Source organism: Columba livia, chromosome 1, assembly GCF_036013475.1.
Source record: "Columba livia isolate bColLiv1 breed racing homer chromosome 1, bColLiv1.pat.W.v2, whole genome shotgun sequence".
Lineage (NCBI taxonomy): Eukaryota > Metazoa > Chordata > Aves > Columbiformes > Columbidae > Columba > Columba livia.
This window is the reverse complement of record NC_088602.1, coordinates 60,991,687-61,011,114: the sequence shown is the minus strand read 5'-3', so window position 1 is coordinate 61,011,114 and position 19,428 is coordinate 60,991,687. Positions and strand designations below refer to the sequence as shown.

The 19,428-nt window shown below is 36.2% G+C and overlaps 1 protein-coding gene and 1 pseudogene across 1 annotated transcript in view; both read left to right on the top strand.

Moving 5' to 3' along the window:
• NALF1 (NALCN channel auxiliary factor 1) overlaps positions 1–19,428 on the top strand; it is a 483,922-nt gene that overhangs the window by 278,191 nt on the left and 186,303 nt on the right. The gene's annotated exons all lie outside the window — the stretch shown is intronic.
• The window catches only part of LOC135579114 (histone-lysine N-methyltransferase SETMAR-like), a 31,351-nt pseudogene extending 11,923 nt beyond the window's left edge, over positions 1–19,428 (top strand).

Here is a 19,428-nt window from a genome sequence, read left to right as displayed (position 1 = left end):
GAGACTCCTGATCTATCAGAAGCAAAAAAAAACCCAAAACCCAAACCTCAAAAGCACAAAAAATCCAGAGCGACAGCAGCAGTCCTGTTCCTTTTCATGACTCTGCTCACTTCACAAATGAATACAAAGCAAGCTTTCATATGTTTGCTTTGTTTCAGGTTGTTATGATTCTAATGCACATATTTTCAATAATGGATTGTTTTCATTTTATGCCCTAAAATTTTATGTCCTGAAGTTCCTTTACTTATATGGTCAGCATTAAAATGTTCTGCAAAAGAAAACAGAAAATTTTAAACAAGTGTTTTCCAGGCTTTGAGAGAGTAGGGAGGGTAATAACTATGCATTTTATTTTTCATTTTGTGTCATTACCCAGACAAATTTCTTTAATGGGTTGAAAGGATAAGTATGAATATTTTGTTTTTCTTGGTCTGTGCTTGTTTGGGTTTAGTAGTATGGCAAAAAGAGTTTGCACCACTTTATTATTTCAAAAGTGGCAGTTAAAAAGAGAATCACTAATGGGAAACCACTTAAAGTTAAGATTTTAGTCAGTAGAAATTCTAGGCTTGAATATTTCAGTCTTAGAGGAGCTAAGTCATGAAATTCATCCATTTATATATTGAGAGGACATGCTTTGCTTACATTGTCCTTTTGATCACAAAGATATTAAAATGCAATTGAGCAGTGCAAAGATATTAAAATACTAATTACACTTGTCAGGATTTTAGGAGGTAATCAGATGGTAATGGGTGTGCCAGACTACCTTTGAAGTAACTAATAAAAGATATGAATGACAGCTTTCTAAATGCTGCTTTAGAGGGCTAAAGGAAAAGTGGGTTTTGACCTTGATCTTAGTATTGTCAAGGTGCTACTTTGGAATGTGGTCACTGAAGGCACTCCATTTAGAAATCACAAACAGAGGCCAACACAGATACATAAATGAAAGCATTACTGACATAGTGGCTTTAGGTGTGGAAAGTTATTTTTTAGGTGAAAAGTTTAGATGAGTTATTATGTTGCCATTTTAATATCTTATTTCACATAGTTGGGAATTCTGTCTAAGGAAAATTTATTACTATAGATTTTATCCATTAAAGTTAGCTGAGTTTACCTATGGAAAGTTTTTGCCAGTTAGTCATAACATCATTGCACCTTAATAATACTCACAGATTCACAAGCAAATCACTGAACACCACTTGACAGTGTCGTGCTTACAGAAAAGAAAAGCGTTTTCATTAATTAATAATGTATTTTATAATAGTTACTTTTGAGCTGGGTGAAGATATATTTTTCAGAACAAATTTAGGTTTAAGCAAAGGAATATACATTGTCCAAAAGATACTGTTATAATAGCTCAAAGAGAAAAAAGTACATGAACTTTGGAAGCTTGTGTGAGAGTCCTCAAAAAATTATTTGCCTGGGTGATAATTAAGATATTATTATTAACTAAGTAATGATTAATACATTAATAATTGCATCTGTATTTGTGTTTGGATCATCGCTAATGATTTAAGTGAGCCTTGGCTTCTCGGTGTGCACAGAATTACTACCTGCAGGCTCTGTTTTGCTCTGGGAATGGCTTAGCTGGGAAGAGTCACCCCTTGCAGTGTTGCTTTCCAGCTTCCAAAGCCCTCTCCGTTATCTCTCTGCATCTACTACTAGCACGGCTCAGGTGCTTGTGTGACAGCTCCTAAACTGCTGCAGATTACATTCTGGTGAATTAAGGAAAACTGAAATAGAGGCTTTGTTTACTTTAGAAAATAGGATTGTAAATGGGTCCATAAGCCACTGAGCCACCTCTGTGTGAAAGACGTGACTTTCAATAAGCACCTGGGAGCAAAGTTAGCTGAAAGTGGGAGCCACTGGAATTACCACAGCTAAACTGTACTTCTCTGTGAGACAGAACTTTAAGATTTTCCTTATAGGACTATGTGAATATAATTACACGCACTTGGCATTCTTGGAATTTTTGAACTCAATTGTTAAAAGAGAGTATAAAAACCATAAAGTTACTTACAATTTCTGCTGGACAAAAGCTCTGTGAGGCGACCACAGTTATTGTCTTCCTTTTTATTTTGGCTTGTTCAAAGCTAAGAACCAATAAAATATCTCTGATAAATCTAAATAATAAGTGCAATTTGGGACTTCTGGACATTATTCCTTCAATAAAACACTACCCCTCTCATAGCTGTAAATACATAAATATACAGCTTCTTGTTACACCAGCTGTAAGAAAAGTTTTTAAAAATACAAGTGAATTTGTCATTCAAGCAGCATAGGATGAGGTTGCTGGATTGAAATGACATTCAATCTATACCATTTGGTTTGGTGTTTGACATTTTAGAAATGTTTTTATTTTTAATTTATTTTATATTCATTTCCAAATGAATTATTTACTTGGAATTGATTTTTTTTTTCAGCTAAAGTTATTTTCATTATGATTCATTTTGAATGTCTCAAAGTATCACATTTTTACATTATTTTTCAGGGCAAGATGTTTCTTCATCTGTAATGATAAATCCTGCAGTTCTGTACTGAAAACAAAATATATTCTTAGTCTGGAATTAAATTTAATGACTTTATTGTTTCACTAGTTAATATAGCTAGTAATGCAGTTTTCCATCAAGGTCAAAGTAAGATCATGCCTCCTAGTGCTTTAAATGTGTAAAGATTTAATAACCTGAGAATTTTGTCTTGTTTGCTTATTTTATATGTAAATTCAAGATGGCTTAAGTACAAACCTAGTTGTAAATAAAATCTTTATAGCTGGAAAAATATTTTAAAGTATGCTGTCGCAATACCTCTTATTTAAGTGGCTATGAGCTGTCTAAGCTCATAATAAGAAAAAAGATTTTGTCTTTTCCCTCATATAAAGAAAAACCACAAAGCTATTTGAACTCTTATTTTTGAAGAAAAGAGCTGTGAGGTCTTGATATACTTTCTAAAATGTAAAGTGCTGGTGAATGTCAGGTAATGCAGGTGGCATATTCAGTTGAAAAACAACAATGAAGAGAATTTCATTCATCTTCATTATCTCATGCTTCAGGTAATAAACAGATCAGTGCTTGAATCGAGAAATAACATTTGTCTCTTCATCCAGCAGTACACATTGACCACATATGTTTTGACTTTTTTCTTCTCTTCTTTGTCTTAAGGTGGAACCCATTAAAAACCCTTCAGTGCTTCTGTACACTTTCACAGTACATAGCCCATAGGTCTTTTTACACCCTCAGCCAGCCAGTGTCCCAACCAAGAGTGCAGAGCCAAGGTGCTTCCTTTAAATACATGTCTCCATTTGGCACTAAGCATTATGGCAAATTGACATTTTTGTGTGGAGATTCAGGAGATTAGGTCCAATCAAAAAAATATGTACCCTACTTGCTGTGCAAAAGGGCTTGATTTTCAATCCACAAATGCATATCTAAATATTTCCTTTCAGCAAACAATATTCTACTATACAAAAAAAAAAAAAAAAGTTTTTAAACCTTTGAAATACCTATGAAATTGAGTGATTAACACATGATTAACTTTGTTGACTTAATTATAATAACTATTTAAAAAGATAAAGTCGTAACTAATGTGCTACAGATATTTCTTGTAGTATTGAGTGTCTGTTTTGTCATATAGACGGTCACTGTAGAAAATGTAGAATTATTTTGACTTGTTCTATGTTTGTTTGTTTGTTTATTTGTTTCAACTCCACAGAGACTCTTTTATTTAGAAATTAGTAAATTATTTTGTATAGAAAAGAAAACCAGCACAATGGAATCCTGAACTTGACAGAGATCCATACTGATATAAATTTATATTACTAATAATTATGCATGGGATACTAATTACATAGAGTAGATATTGTAATTATACCATAAACTACCTGCTTTAAGAAATTAAAAGAACAGTTTTGTCATACTGCTTGAAAATTCTCCCTGCATACATCTGCATTGTGCAATGAGATGCATAACCAATAACTGAACCAGCTCGAGATAGACTGACACAAGCTAGTCTACACAGCACAGTGTGGTAACCACAATTATTGAACTTGGTCAAAAAACTGTTTATCTGCAGTACTTTAGATATTATCTGGTATAACTTAATTTCTATGTGACTATAAACTGTCATCAAACAGGGTGGTTTTCGTCCATTCCCTGCAGTCTGGGTGCTCTTGATGAGATCGATTCTCTGTCTCACCACAATGTTACAGCTAATGCTAGCGCAAAGGAGATGGCTGGAAGGTGAAGACTTTTTCCATCAGCAAATGACTTCTCTGTTGCTTTTGATTGTTAATGGAACTGAATCTCAAGCTCTGCCTAAGACAAGGGATCTTTTTCTACGAGGATATCACTGTGGTGATGTTGTCCTAGTGCTGTCCATTGCAGACTGTGACAGCACCATATCTTTTATTCATGCTAGATCTGTTTTTTATAAGTTATGTGTTTAGACAAGTCCCTTGACCAAAATAGTTTTGTTCTCCCATAATGAGACAGAAGATCCTTTCCCCAAATTATATCTTTTTTTTTTTTTTTTTTTTTTTTTTTTTGCCTGGCATGATTATCTTGCAATGAACCTTAGATCAAATGAAAACAAACAAAAAATATTCTATCATCTTCAGCAGGGGAAGATTTCATTCTGTACATTTACTCTGAAACTAACGAAAATGTCTCTTCAGTATTGTTTTGTAAGGACTTGGAATACACATCCAATGCAACAGCAAAGTGTTCTTGGGCATTATAATTCTGCAGTTTAATGAACAGTATATTTAATATTGACATGCCCTTCTGAGAGAAGAGAGCCAATCTGAAAGTAATCTTAAGTAGGTTTACTGTGAATAGCATGCTGCCACTAGCTCATAAGGATGACTGATTATAATCAAGAGAAAGAAGTATCCAACCCTTGTCCCACCATGTGTATGTGGTTCAGATGGTTCCCACAGAGAGTTCAAAGGTGAGACCAGCATACTTTTATGTACGTACTCAAAAAGAACTCACTGGTATGTCCATGTGACATGGCTATACCACTGACAGGTATATCCATAACTTTTACTGTATATTTTAGAGATTGCCCATGTTTTTGACTGGAAGCATGCATCTGACAGTAAGATCAAGGAAGCTTTGCTCCATGATTATTGACTGCTTTATAAAGAGTGTGAACAGAGCTCTGATACAGGAACATGGAATTCAAATTACCTTCAGTAGTGACCACAACACTGAACTCCTGTAAAAGAGCTGCGACAGCTTAACAGACTTTGTAATCCTCACCAGTCCATACACACTAATGGATCTGTGTCAGGGAACAGACCGCATTCTGCTTAAAAAAGCTTTGTTTTCTTACAAATGTCCATCAAAAGATGGATGTTTAGGAATATTCTGTAGAAGCTATACAGTATTGCTGCATGTAGCACAGCATCTCTGGAGGCTACTAGAAGGAGCTCAATATATCCCCTGCTATACACAGTCATTTCAAAAGCTTGATCAATCTCTAAAAGCATACAAAAACAGCTTGAGGTTGTTCTTTATTGTACTGTCCTCAAAATCTATGCCAAAATGTATTGGTGAAATGGAACTGTTAAAAAGAAATACTTAGTTTTATTTAGATAAATGAGTCAGGTGGATAATGTAATATCAGATGATGTCAGCAGCAGTAGGACCAAAAAGAGTATCTACACGGTTCAGTGTATAAATTCTTCAAAGTTATCTGCACATTTATGCATTCTCTTACCTGTTTTATGTCTATTTGTAAGGTTCTGCAATGAAGACGTATGAACTCCTTGAGTTATTGTTGGGATGAGATTGCTGAGTGGAAAACATAACCTAAGCAGCTGAAAAATGGCTATCAGACTGCTCTTATAAGCTAGTATTATCTTTCCCCTATCCAAGAAAGTGTAGTGTTTGTGCAGATTGTGGTGAATGCAGGTTAACTATCAATAAATTTACAAAGAGATGTAGTTCTGCTTTATGGACATATCCAGATTTTGTTCCTTTATTTTTTCATTAAAATTTCAGACAAGATCTGCAAATGTTTCTTGGGCTCAGCACAGTCATGTGTAACGAAGCAGAAATGTCCATTGAAGAATGAAAAGCAAAACAAAGAGTAATTGCTTTCTAAGATCTTTGAAATTAGGGTGACAGGCATTAACTCTGCATGTTAGAAAACATGGTTTTCTTATTCACTGTCATTCGTACTGGTTTATGAATGCCTGGGTACGTGATCTGAACTAATGGAACCAGTCATTCTTCATCCTTTCCATTCCCTAAAATGCTACCCTGAGTAGCAGGATTAAATAGAGTAAATTCCTGACCTCCAAGCAAAGCAAGACACTCAATCAAGTGAAAAGAGTAACAGTGAATTTCAGGATGAGAACAATCGAGAATGGATTGTCCATCAGATATAACTTTTAAAGCTCTGGTGCACCCAACTTGTGGTAAAATTGTTAATAATGGGAAAAAAAAAAAAAAAAAAAAAAAAAGTTGTTGGTTGAAGGTCGTTTTTTGTTGTTTTTATTCCTAATTGTAATAAGTTCTATCTTGACAGTGATGCTTTGCATGATTGGTTCCATTATGTCTAGTGCTCAGAGGCTGAATACTTTCATCTGCATAGTGGTGTGATCGAGTATAATTACAAAAACGGTATTTTGAGTCTGGAGTAGCTTTCTGTTGCCCTACCCATCTCAAAACTGTTGTCTCATTGAGGAGACGAAAATGATATCATGTCTTCTGTCAGCAGTTCAACTTTTGTTATATTTGACCAAGTGATCTAAAATAGAGTGAATTAAAGTAGCATATTGAAACATTTTCCTAAACACTATTTTAGTATAGCCATCCCAGAGAGCATAGTCTCCTAAATAGCTCAGACAGAACAGCTTACATTTGCAGTTATAAAATGGCTGCAGCTCATTGAAGCACTGCTCAAGTTCTCATTGCATATGTGCATCCTCAAGGATCTCACAAGAATAATCCATTAGCTGACTTTAGTTACTCCGTAGTCATTATTAGCCATTATTAGTCTATACGTTTAGTCCAATGCTGGCTATGTTCTTGCTGTCAGACAGATCAAGTGATCACCCAGCTTTCATGAATGGGTTCCCAGTTCATTCATAGCATGAGCTGCTACATTCTTTATCCTGCTCTGTGGGTTAGGGAGAGCTCAGGATGTCATCTCCTTGACCCCCATACCTCAAAGGATGGTACTCGTGGTATAGCCTATATGGTGAATATAGATATAGTGCAGATGTAAACAGGTAAACAGCAGCTAAAACCAGGCCATGGCACTTGAAATATTGTATTCATATAATTACAACATCTTTCTAGAATTAGCACTTCTGATAACCTTCTCAGGAAAATAAGGATCAGATGTCCTTATCTGATTACAGTAAATAACCTACAGGCATCTCAGTTGAGAGAATTACTATCCCAATTAAGCAGCAGTTCTTGCTGATAAGTATCATTAGGCTTAATTCCATTCCTTGGGAAATGCCCAAATTAAGGCTATTTCTCAATGTAGTGGTAAGTAATCTAGTAGTTAAAGAGAAAAAAAAAAAAGTGACATTTGAGGCAGAAATGGGTAGGAAAAGATGAATAAATTGACAATATGAGGGTAGGATTGGATTAAATGCATCCTAACACATCTGAAGAAATTAGAAGAAATATTGTCACACTTGCTTCAGTCAGTTTTGGTATTTCTCAGAGAATAAAAGATTAAGTCTTATGATTTTTTTCCTTCAAGGTAGTATCAGTTTATTCTAAGAAAATCAAATGCCCTATCATAGAGAAAAATTCAGAAGATGGTTAGAAACTGTGGAAAAGGACAATACCAGATATTTGAAAAAAGAAACCTTTCATAGGGGCACATCATAGGAGAGATTTCTTGAAGTGAGGTAGAATTTCTTGTTAAAATAAGACAGTTACCAACAGGTTATGCAGTCAGAATGTTTGTCCTGGTGAAAATGTGGGAAGTAGAAAAAAAGTTCTATTGAATGTGTTGAGTTACAGAAAAGATGAATCTGCCATATTTAACACTACATGTTTATTATGTTATTATACACTAATGTGTAACTGGGGGAGTGGGGAAGGATGTCTTTTCCTGGAACACTTCAGGAGTTCCCAAGATTATTTTTTTTCCTCCTGGTACTTTACACAACACTTCTAAAATAAAGTGTTACAATTTAAAACTCAAAAAGGTTTATTTCCTGAAAAGAGGAAAAACAAACAGAAGTGCAAGTAGGAAGATGGAACATGATAGGTGAGACACAGGAACAGAAGTAGAAATTCCAGTCTAGAAGCATTCCTTCCAAGAGGGGAGCAAGACAGCAGCTAAATATATAGAGAGTCTATTGAGGGAATATTATAATTAGGTGAACTGGCACTGGCCAGCAATTTCTAACACTTTCTCTAGACCTTTTTCAAGAACTGCAGTGATTTTATCAGTATATTGAAAGGAAACTCGGTACAGCTAAAATATTTTACCCCTAAGAGTTCACTGTTTATACTGGGGACATTATAGATCAGCAGCTTGTGATTTTTAAAGCACCTAGCAAATGTCCTAAAAAACTGTCAGGAATCTGCTTTTCTGCTGTGGCAGTACAGATTTAGGGACAGAGGACTTTTTCTGGGGTCTCCTGGTCCAGCCCCTGCTCCAAGCAGGTCCAATGGCAGATCACATTGCTCAGGGCTATAATCTAGTACAAACTGGGAAAAGGAGCTGACAGCAAAAGATATGTGAAGATACATTATGAGCTATCAAATGCCATGTTTCTCTCATACTATCAAAGGACATAAACCCAATGTTTCCTTTAATTTGTGTTCTTACTGAATCTCTGAAGTATTTAAACACAAGGTTTACTCCTGTCCAAGATCTGTCTATTCCAACGGGTATTTTAAGCTGGGTAAAGGCTTTCCTCAGTTTGGTCAACTCTGGAAATGTCAAAAGATATGTATTAACATGTAATTTAAGCCTAGTCTGTCTTCTGTGACATGAAATCTTTCTGTATTGAAAAGCTCACTGAAATAAGTGTGACCATATTAAGCATAACCTCTGGTATACCTGAAACAAACTCTTAGTAAAATTGAGATGATAAGACTGTTAACGGTTCAGTGTGAACAGATTTATTTTTTCATACTGGAAAGAAAAAAACAAACCAAACCAAAACGCCAACCTATGCATACTCTCCAATATGTGGCTAGTGTCTATGTCTTTCTGTATCAAACACTTCAAAAGGGATTTGAATATTTTTAAATAACATTTTCTAGTAAATTGGTGTTGCTGCATTTTACTTATTGCTCTGTTTAAAACCTTCCTGGATAAGCAGAGTCCGTAAAGAATATACTGTACCATGTAAACTCGTGGCAAAATGGCTGGGGAAAAGGATGTACTTTTATATAATAATGGTGCATATAACAGTCTGGAGCACAATAGCGTATCTTGCATAACAGATGCCAATAGTTATACAAGCAGCAAAATATTTAACACTTCCAGAAGTGTACAGTGAAGTGCAAGAAGTATAAATTCCAATGTATTGCTACTAGTTAAAAAAAATAATGAAAAGACTGCTTGTAAACTAGAATCTAATTTCCCAGGCAATCTAAGCAATTTTAAAATGATATTCCAGTAGAGAGTGGTACGGTCAGAGAGGAAAACATAATCTAATACACCACTGCACATAACTTTCTGCAGGATGTGACAAACTATTAAGGTCATTACGCCCATCACTGCAGCCTAACATTTTGTAGCAGAGTGTGATCTTCGTGTTTGTGAAGCATATGCTAAACAGAATGGGAGTACGGATCTGGTTGTTATTTGAACCTGACAGCCAAAATAACCCTCAGTACTTTGCCCTCAACTGCAAGTGACGAAATGTTTGAAGGTGTGCTTGAGGGACCTATAGCTGCATGGTTTGTGAATAGATATTGAGGCTGATAATCCTAGGTATCATCCATCCTTGCACTTTTTCACTTGTTAACTTCTCACTCTGAGCTGCCTTTTTTTTTTTTTCAAAAACATGGTTAAATAAACATACTTAATATTCACTCCTTCTGCAAAAATAAGATGATTTATTCAAAATAAAAGAACTTTTCTCAAATTTCAGGCTGCCCTGACACACCACAAATTCCCCTCAAAACGAATGCCCTCTGAATTGTCCACATCTGTGTATCCTTCCGTAATAGAAAATGAAGTGGCTTTCTACACTTCATAAAAATCTGGATGTTGGTATCACCTCTTTGCTGCAATCAGGAAGCATTCATTTAAGCAAAGCTCAGCTTGATTGCGCTTAACTTCTGAATGCTGTGTTTATTTATTTATTCATTTTCCAGGAAAGAAACAAAGGTGTTTTCTTTTTGTTTTTAACACTGTTGGCAACTGATAAACAATTTGTCAGTTTTAAGATAAAAACATCCCTAAGCAGTGCTGAAAAATTGCTAATGGTTTAACACATTCTGACTCACTCAGAGGGCACTGGAACTAGGTAAGTAAGTAGCACAGGAATAAGTATTACAAATTTGTAGTACTATAGATTAGGGAAGTATATGGAGAAAGTGCCTAAGATTCTTGGTAAAAGCAATTAAAAAAAAAAAAAGGCAAGTAATTTGAACAATAAACCTAATACATAATTTTCTAAAACATAGAACCTACTTCATGTAGACCTTGAATATAATGGGCAAATCAGATTGTGTTTTTAAATCCACCTGAGCCTCATTAAATTTTTGGAATTGGATAATTGCTTGCCTCTGCCTTTCACATCTACAGAATATCAATACAGTGGCCCTTGAGTACTCCAAGTGAATGCTTTGGGGAAAAGATAGCTAACAATCTTTAACCGAAATCATTAGGCAAATACTTACAATGAATGGATTGTCATTTAGAGTCAGGATGAAATAATGGCTTGCTAAGTAAGTTATGCTAAGGGATGATCCATATGATTGTTGTATGTGGAAATAATGTTTTTAATGTTAAACAAGCTCTACTGCTGATATAAAACTGCTAGAAAAACACCCCAAATGTTGAGCTTGCTGTGTTTAAATTTTGCAAATACATAAACTGTATGAAAAAGTAGTTTAGAGTTATCTTTACAGTTCTAATTAAAAAGTATCTCTTAAAGAAATATAAATGCATAATGATCAGTAACTATTACAGAGTAGCAGGGATATAAGATTAAAAGGGTGCAAACAAGCAGGTACATGGCAGAACAGTAGTAATGGCGTAATAAAAAATGTAGTGCTATGGGGATGGAGGAACTATTCCATTTTGAGCATCACCTTCCTTCATTATAGTTGCCAAAAGAAAATAGTCTGTTCAGGTCCATGAACATCTGTTTTTCAAAGTGTTTCTTCTTTAGTGAAAAACAAACTGTAGAAGAGGATGTAAGATCTTCTTCAAAAGAAAATGGATTTCAGGTGTAACAGTTTTTATCACAAAGGATTTACCTGAGCATGAATATGAGAACACTGCTTAATTTTTGTGAAGGGGAAGTGCAATGGGTATAAACTGGAACACATAAGGTTCCACTTAAATTTGAGAAGAATCTTCTTCACGGTGAAAGTGATGGAGCACTGGAACAGGCTGCCCAGGGAGGTTGCGGAGTCTCCTCTGGAGACATTCAAAATCCACCCGGACACATTCCTGTGTAGCCTCATCTAGGTGTTCCTGCTCCAGCAGGGGGATGAGACTAGATGATCTTTTGAGGTGCCTTCCAATCCCAAACATTCTGTGATTCTGTGGTGACTTTGGACTGCATGAGCAGAACGGCACATAAAAAAGCAGTTTTTCATCAGGGAGATTCTTTGGGACATACCATGTGACTAATGATGACCATCAGGGTGACAGGACTAATCATTTTATTCACGTTTAATGAGCATAAACAAATGATGGCTAGTGCCCACAGACAGCAGAAATGTAGGCTCATAGTTACCAAACATAGCTGCGATGTTCATTGCATCCCGGTTCTGTATTTTCGTTGGTACACAAGAATAACATAAGGAAATGATGAGGGATTGTTTTTGGTCTTTAGTTCATGATCTTTTTCTGTATTTTCTGTCAGACCTAGTTAGTTTAGAACCCAGAGCTTCCAAGTACATGTCCTCGGCATTACACTATGCTTCCTGCTTTTGTCTTGGTCCACTGAATTTAAAGCTATTTCAATTTATTTCATTTGTTATCACAGCACAGAAGATTTCAAATGTGTCACTTCTTTCCCATGTATGACATTCCTTGAAAGGTCTATGGCCTGATTGTGCAGGACACTTGACAGGACTGAATAAAACAGAAAATGGAGGAAGTAAAAGTTTTAATCCTATTAGAAAGAAAAGCCAGTCTTCTCACACATGCTGTCTGAGTCTTTCAACCACTGGTTAGGATCTCCTAATTAAAAAAGTAAAAGTAAAATTGAGGTTTCATCTTAAATTTGATGTGTCAAATTTTATCAAAGTTCAGTTAGCATATTGAACTTGGATAAGCTTAGCAAATTAAGACAAATTTGATAAATCAAGAAATCAGGCAACCTACATAAAACAAACAAACAAACAAAAACATTTCTGGTTTCTGGGTAGGCTTTGGGGTGAAAATGGTATCAATTTGTTCAGCCATTCCAGAACTAGAGAAATTCTTGGAACATATTGAAGTAGAACTTTCAGGTTAAAAAAAAATAATCTGAAATGTCAGTGTTAATGGAATGTTTTTGACATGTGATTTTATGCCTAAGATATAGGCTCACCACTTTCCAATGCAGTCTGAGAAGATTGTTCTACAAGGACACATGTACTGAGCAGGAAGATTCATGAAGTTAGTCAACTAAAAACATTTACAAGAGGGATGCCACTGAATTCCTGTCCTCTGCATGTTAGTAGCTATCTGAGCTAATACTGTTAGGAGGGAAATGCTCTGGGGATCCTTTCCCAAGGCTTGGTGCCCATAAGTATGTTTAAAAGACAGGGGTAGGATTTACTCTTTGAGTATAAAATAGAGATGAAAGGTGAAACCATCAACCTCTGATAAAACTAGTGAGATATTTGTCTAAGAAATAGGAGATCTGGGTTCTATCGTTTTCTCAGCTTGGGGAGTTCAGGCCCACATTTCATCAGAGAGGACTAATGCATGACTCTGTTGACTAGTCCTCTCAGCACACTACTGTGAAATCAAAAAAGCAAGTCCACAGTTTACACCTTAGAGGTCAGGGTAATGATGAAATAGCATTTGGTTTCCAGTCCCTGCTCCTGTCTTTAATTCAGTAACTGCTAACAAATCATCCTCTGTAGGTGTTTTAATTGCAAGAAATAGGTAACTTTGAAGCCAAAGATCCAAGCAAAAGTATTTTTTTTCTTCTTTCCATTTCTTGTTTAATGATGAACTTGAAGGTAGTGATTTGTTGCAATATGCTCAATTGTAGCTTTTGCTGTTCTGCACTATGCCAAATTCCCATTTCTCATAAGGCAGCAAACAACTATTCTCTACTGCTGGAGAACATCTGAGAGTGGAAAATCCTTCTTTGCTATATCACCTGGCATGCAGAAATTTTCTGGTGCAGGGTTACCTTCTAGTTCAACTAGATGAAAGTAATAGAAAGCTTTACACAATTGTCTTCTATAAAACCCTTTCCTTAGATAATAGATGAGCCCAGGTTTTGTAGCTGTTGTTATTTAAAGGAATTCTCAAAACTTATTTATTTCTGATTTATGTTTGTAGAGTTTTACACAGCGTAATAATAGAATTATCAAAGCTCCTCGCACACAAAAGTGATGTGAAGTTTTTACTGAATTATATAGGTTTGTGATGATTTCATTTTGCACTACTACAGCTAATAAATGTGGGACACAAAACACTGTTGACAGAAACACTTTCTATTTACTTTTTTTATTTTTTTCCTTCATAATACCACAAACTTATCTTAAACCTTGCAGCTTCTTACAGTTATTTCATATAATGCATGAAGTTGAATTGAAAGTACTTATGGATGATCCAAAAAATGGCAAAATATGATAAGTTTACCTCATATCTTTTAATAGGAAAATCATACATAAATTTGGCAACTTTTTAACCTTTTTTTAAACTAGCTTGAGAAAAATTTCTATCCAGATATTAAATATGAAAGATTCTCCTTTATTCCTTATCGTTTAATGTTCATCTTTTTTATACCTTCTATGGCGTGTGTTTCACACAGTACAACCATCACCAGAACTGTTACAATATATTGTAACTAAACCCTTTAGCTGTACTAATGAGGTTTTGCTGTTTCAAAAATTTGAAAGAACCCTGTCTAGCGGGAACAGAGCTGAACCACATGAACATGCTAACTGAGACTGGTGTTAGATATCTCTACCACACACAATTTCCCACTGTAGGCTTAGGTAATGCCTTTGAAAGAGTAGATTAGATTATATGCCTTTGAAAAAGTAGATTAGTTTATATCTGATTCAGTACTTATTAATTTTTTTATGTTTAGTTGCTCAGTGAATGTCAGAATCAGGTGAACCTTTTTTGAGGTTAAATTGGGATGGTCAGGTATCTCTCCTGATAAGGGATAAGGTATTTTTTCTATTTTTATTATAACTTAAAAACAAGAGATAAGAATGAATCTTCATTGTATGAAACAGTTAACAAGGAAATGTGAGAGGTCAACATGTAAAACTGAAGAAGATAAAAAGAGGACTAAGTACAATAACTGATGTAGAACCCCTTCACCAAATATTGAGCTAGTTATTTTTTTTCTAGTTTTTCACCTCTGTTTATTGAATGTGTTTTCACACAGTCTAGTTCTTTTTATTAAAAACGAGACTTTACCTACCCATCCTAGTCTAGCCCCAGTGGCAGTTTTGGTGCTTATATTTTCCATGCTCTCCCTACGTCTTCCCTTGGCTATGTGTACCTGAATGTGTTTTAAGCTGCCATGCTGTTGCAAAAGAAACTGAGGTTTTTGCATAGTTGAAATTTGCCTTTTGAAATTAGAACACATTCTTAAATAAATGTGGCTACGTTATATGTGCTTTTCTCACTTTCAGGGTTTTTTGTTTGTTTGTTTGTTTGTTTGTAACTACTGACTTATTACTTGCTGGGTTTTTTTATATTTATTTTAGACTATGGAAATAATGTTAGACAAAAAGCAAATGTGAGCGATTCTCTTATTCAAGTTCAAAATGAGTCGTAAAGCAGTGGAGACAACTTACAACATCTACAACACATTTGGTCCAGGAACTGCTAATGAACATACAGTGCAGTGGTGGTTCAAGAAGTTTTGAAAAGGAGAAGCCCTTGAAGATGAGGAGCATTGTGGTCAGCCACAGGAAGTAGAAAACAGCCAACTGAGAGCCACCATCGAAACTGATCCTCTGACAGCTACACGAGAAGTTGCTGAAGAACTCAGCATTCACCATTCTACAGTCATTTGGCATTTGAAGCAAACTGGAAAGGCGAAAAAGCTCAATAAGTGTGTGCTTCATGAGCTGACTGAAAATCTGAAAAATCAACATTTTGAAATGTTGTGTTCTCTTCTATTTCTCGATTGGATTGTGATGTGTGACAAAACGTGGATTTTATACAAAAACTGATGATGACCAGATCAGTGGTTGGATCAAGAAGAACCTACAAAGCACTTCCCAAAGCCAAACTTGCACCAAAAAAAATGTCATGGTCACTTTTTGGTGGCCTGCTACCAGTCTGATCCACTACAGCTTTCTGAATCCTGGTGAAACCATTACATCTGAGAAGTTTGCTCAACAAATCGATGAGATGCACCAAAAACTGCAGCACCCACAGCTGTTATTGGTGAACAGAAAGGGCCCAATTCTTCTCCACAACAATGCCCGGCCACGCGTTGCACAACCAACGCTTCAAAAGTTGAACAAATTGGGCTACGAAGTTTTGCCTCAACCACTATGTTCACCTGACCTCTCACTAATCAACTACTACTTCTTCAAGCATCTTGACAACTTTTTGCAGGGAATATGTTTCCACTACCAGCTGGATGTAGAAAATGCTTTTCAAGAGTTCATCAAATCCCAAAGCAAGGATTTTTATGCTACAGGAATAAATAAACTTATTTCTCCTTGGCAAAAAAGTGTTGATTGTAATGGTTCCTATTTTGATTAATAAAGATGTTTTTGAGCCTAGTTATAATGATTTAAAATTCGTGGTCCAAAACTGCAATTAGTTTTGCACCAGCCTAATAATTATGGATGACAATAAGAAAAAGTATTTGAACATTTGTATGTAAGCAAGTACATTTGGGAGAAAAAAAGAGCATGGGATAGAACAAGAATTAGAGTGTGTCAAGAGACAAACTATACTTTACTCTTTGAATGTGAACTATTTAAATAACTAACATTATTTACTCATTCTTCAGTAGGTAGAAACTTGATGTATTGGTGGAAAGTTAAGACCTCGTCTGATTGAACTGAGAAATTTTACAATTAAACATATACTAATATATTCATAAATAGTTTGCGTGTTTCTAGCATACACATTACTAGCATTAGCAACTGATCAGCTTTACACTAGCCTTTGTATGCAGTCCTGTTTCCCATTGCTACAAACATACTAACGTGAATTTAGTCCCGCTGATGTGGAAGATATCACTCATCCTCATGACTGGTGTGGAGTCTCAATACAGCTCTCATTAGACAGGAGGTATAGACAGAAATTCACACTTCTTAAATTTTCCTCCCCTTGGGTTTCCACCTGGGGACAGATGCATTAAAAGTGACATCTTCTCCACTTGGCAATAATTATACAGATTGTCAGGGGCTTTTGGTTTGTTTTATGTGTGTGGTTTTGTTTTTGTTTTTTTGTTTTTTTTTTAAATACAATTTTGTTTTCACGTTGTGAATGCAGGAACTGAAATGCAGAAAGTGTGGTTATATATAAAATCTAATACTGACAGTAAAAACATTAAAGAATGAAAGATATTTATCTAGTTTTATTTTCTATTTACCATATAATTCTACCAATGATAGTGCAATATGTTTTCTGGTGTTGTTATTTAAGAATCAAATTCTTTGAGATGGTCTTGCTTCTTTAAGGAGAAAAAAAAATGAAGTATCTTTGAGATTAAATAAATATGCAGAGTCTTCGTTTAAGTGATACTGAGAAAAGCTGAAGAGTTAATTCAAAATGATCCCAGCAAACAATCCAGTAGTTGAATGATCAAAAATAACACTAAAGAACTAATGTATTATGTTGTTATGGCAACTGAATATTTAGATTTAATTTTATATAAGCAGAACTTCAAGGATTATCCTGGGCAAATACAGTAAACATATTTGCAAACAAATTAAATATTCCCATCCAGATATTCTATCTCTAGTAATCATCAGTTATGTTTACTGTAGCATTATCTAATGTTTTGGATTCCCAATGACTTTATCATTAATCTGGTTTTATACCATTTATTGGATGCTTTTGACAGCTGACCAATCACCATTTTTCTTGTCCAATCTGATTTCAGCTGGTGATGGTTTTGGATTTTATTTTTCACTACTGTTCTTTATTGCCTGCTTCAACTGTTGCTTTAAACAGCATCTATTTCCCTGTCATCTATAGACTAAACTGCCTTGTGTTTTCATGCCCCATGATCTGCATATGATTCCTTTATTCCTCCATCTTTACAGCAGGGACGATCTCTGCTGCTAGCAACAATTTATTGCAGTATATGTGAACTGAGGACCTAGCTTAATGTGGTTAAGATTATTCTGTGCTGATGGAATTTATAAGAAGCCTGTCGTTGTAAAATGATCACTGGTGTTTATTTAGTTTCTGTGCAAATGCTCAAAGCAGGTTTTTTTCTCCAATGCCACAATGTAGTTAAGCAAATGCTGAATATACTTAGCATGCAAAGAACACTGCTATTTTCAGTTAAAGAGGAAATGTGATAAAATAGGATTTTTAAATGCAGCTTTCAATTCTTATTTTGTTTAATTTTTCTATAATTATATTATTTCAATAATGAAAGGAGGGCTAAGGAGAATCTCCATCCTTTATTGGATACAGGGGGGAACAGTGAAAAAGGATGAGGAAAAGGTTGAAGTATTTAATGCTCCTTTTGCCCTGGTCTTTAATAGTAAGAACAGTTGATCTCCATGTACCCAGGCCCCTGAGCTGGAAGACAGGGATGGGCAGTAGAATGAAGCCCAAATAATCCAAGGGGAAACAGTTAGCAACCTGCTACACCATTTAGACATTCTCAAGTCCATGGGGACAAATGGGATCCACCCAAGGTTTCTGAAGAAGCTGGTGGACATCATGAACAAGCCACTTTCCATCATTTATCAGCAATCCTGGATAACCGGGGAGGTTACAATTAACTGGAAGTTGGCAAATGTGATGCCCATAAGAAGGGCCAGAAGGAGGATCCAGGGAATTACAGGCCTACCAGTCTGACATCAGTGCCAGGGAAGGTCATGGAAGAAATCATCCTGAGTGCTATCATACAGTACATACAGGACAAACAGGTGATCAGGCCTAGTCGGCATGGATTTATGAAAGGCAGATCCTGCTTGACTAACTTGATCTCCATCTGCGACCAGGTGACCCACTTAGTGGATGGGGGAAAGGCTGTTCATATTGTCTACCTAGATTTTAGTAAAGCCTTTGACACCGTTCCTGACAGCCTTTTCCTAAAGAAACTGTCTGCTCATGGCTTGGATGGGCATACTGTTCACTGGGTAAAGAACTGGCTGGATAACCAGGCCCAAAGAGTTATGGTGAATAGAATCAAATCCAGGTGGTGGTCAGTCGCAAGCGGTGTTCCCCAGGGATCAGTATTGGGGCCCGTTCTGTTTAATATTATTATCAACGATCTGGATGAGGGGATCGAGTGCACCCTCAGTAAGTTTGCAGATGACACCAATTTGGGTAGGAGTGTTGATCTGCTGGAGGGTAGGAGGGCTCTACAGAGGGATTTGCACAGGCTGGATTGATGGGCTGAGGTCAATTGTATGTGGTTCAACAAGGCCAAGTGCCAGGTCCTCACTTGGGTCACAACAACCCCATGCAACATTACAGGCTTGGGAAAGAGTGACTGGAAATCTGCCTAGCAGAAAAGAACCTGGGGGTGTTGGCTGACAGCTGGATGAACATGATCCAGCAGTGTGCCCACATGGCCAAAAAGGCCAACAGCATCCTGGCTTGTATCAGAAATAGTGTGGCCAGCAGGACTAGGGAAGTGATCATCCTGCTGTACTCAGCACAGGTGAGACTGCAACCTGAATTTTGTGTTCAATATTGGGCCCCTCACTACAAAAAAAAAAATAATGAGGCACTGGAAAGGGTTCAGAGGAGGGCAACAGACCTGATGAGAGGTCTGGAGCATAAGTCTGATGAAGAGCAGCTGAATGAACTGGGGCTGTTTAGCCTGGAGAAAAGGAGGCTGAGGGGAGACCTTATTGCTCTCTGCAACCACCTGAAAGGAAGTTGTAGCATGGAGGGGGTTGGTCTCTTCTCCCAAGTAACAAGTGA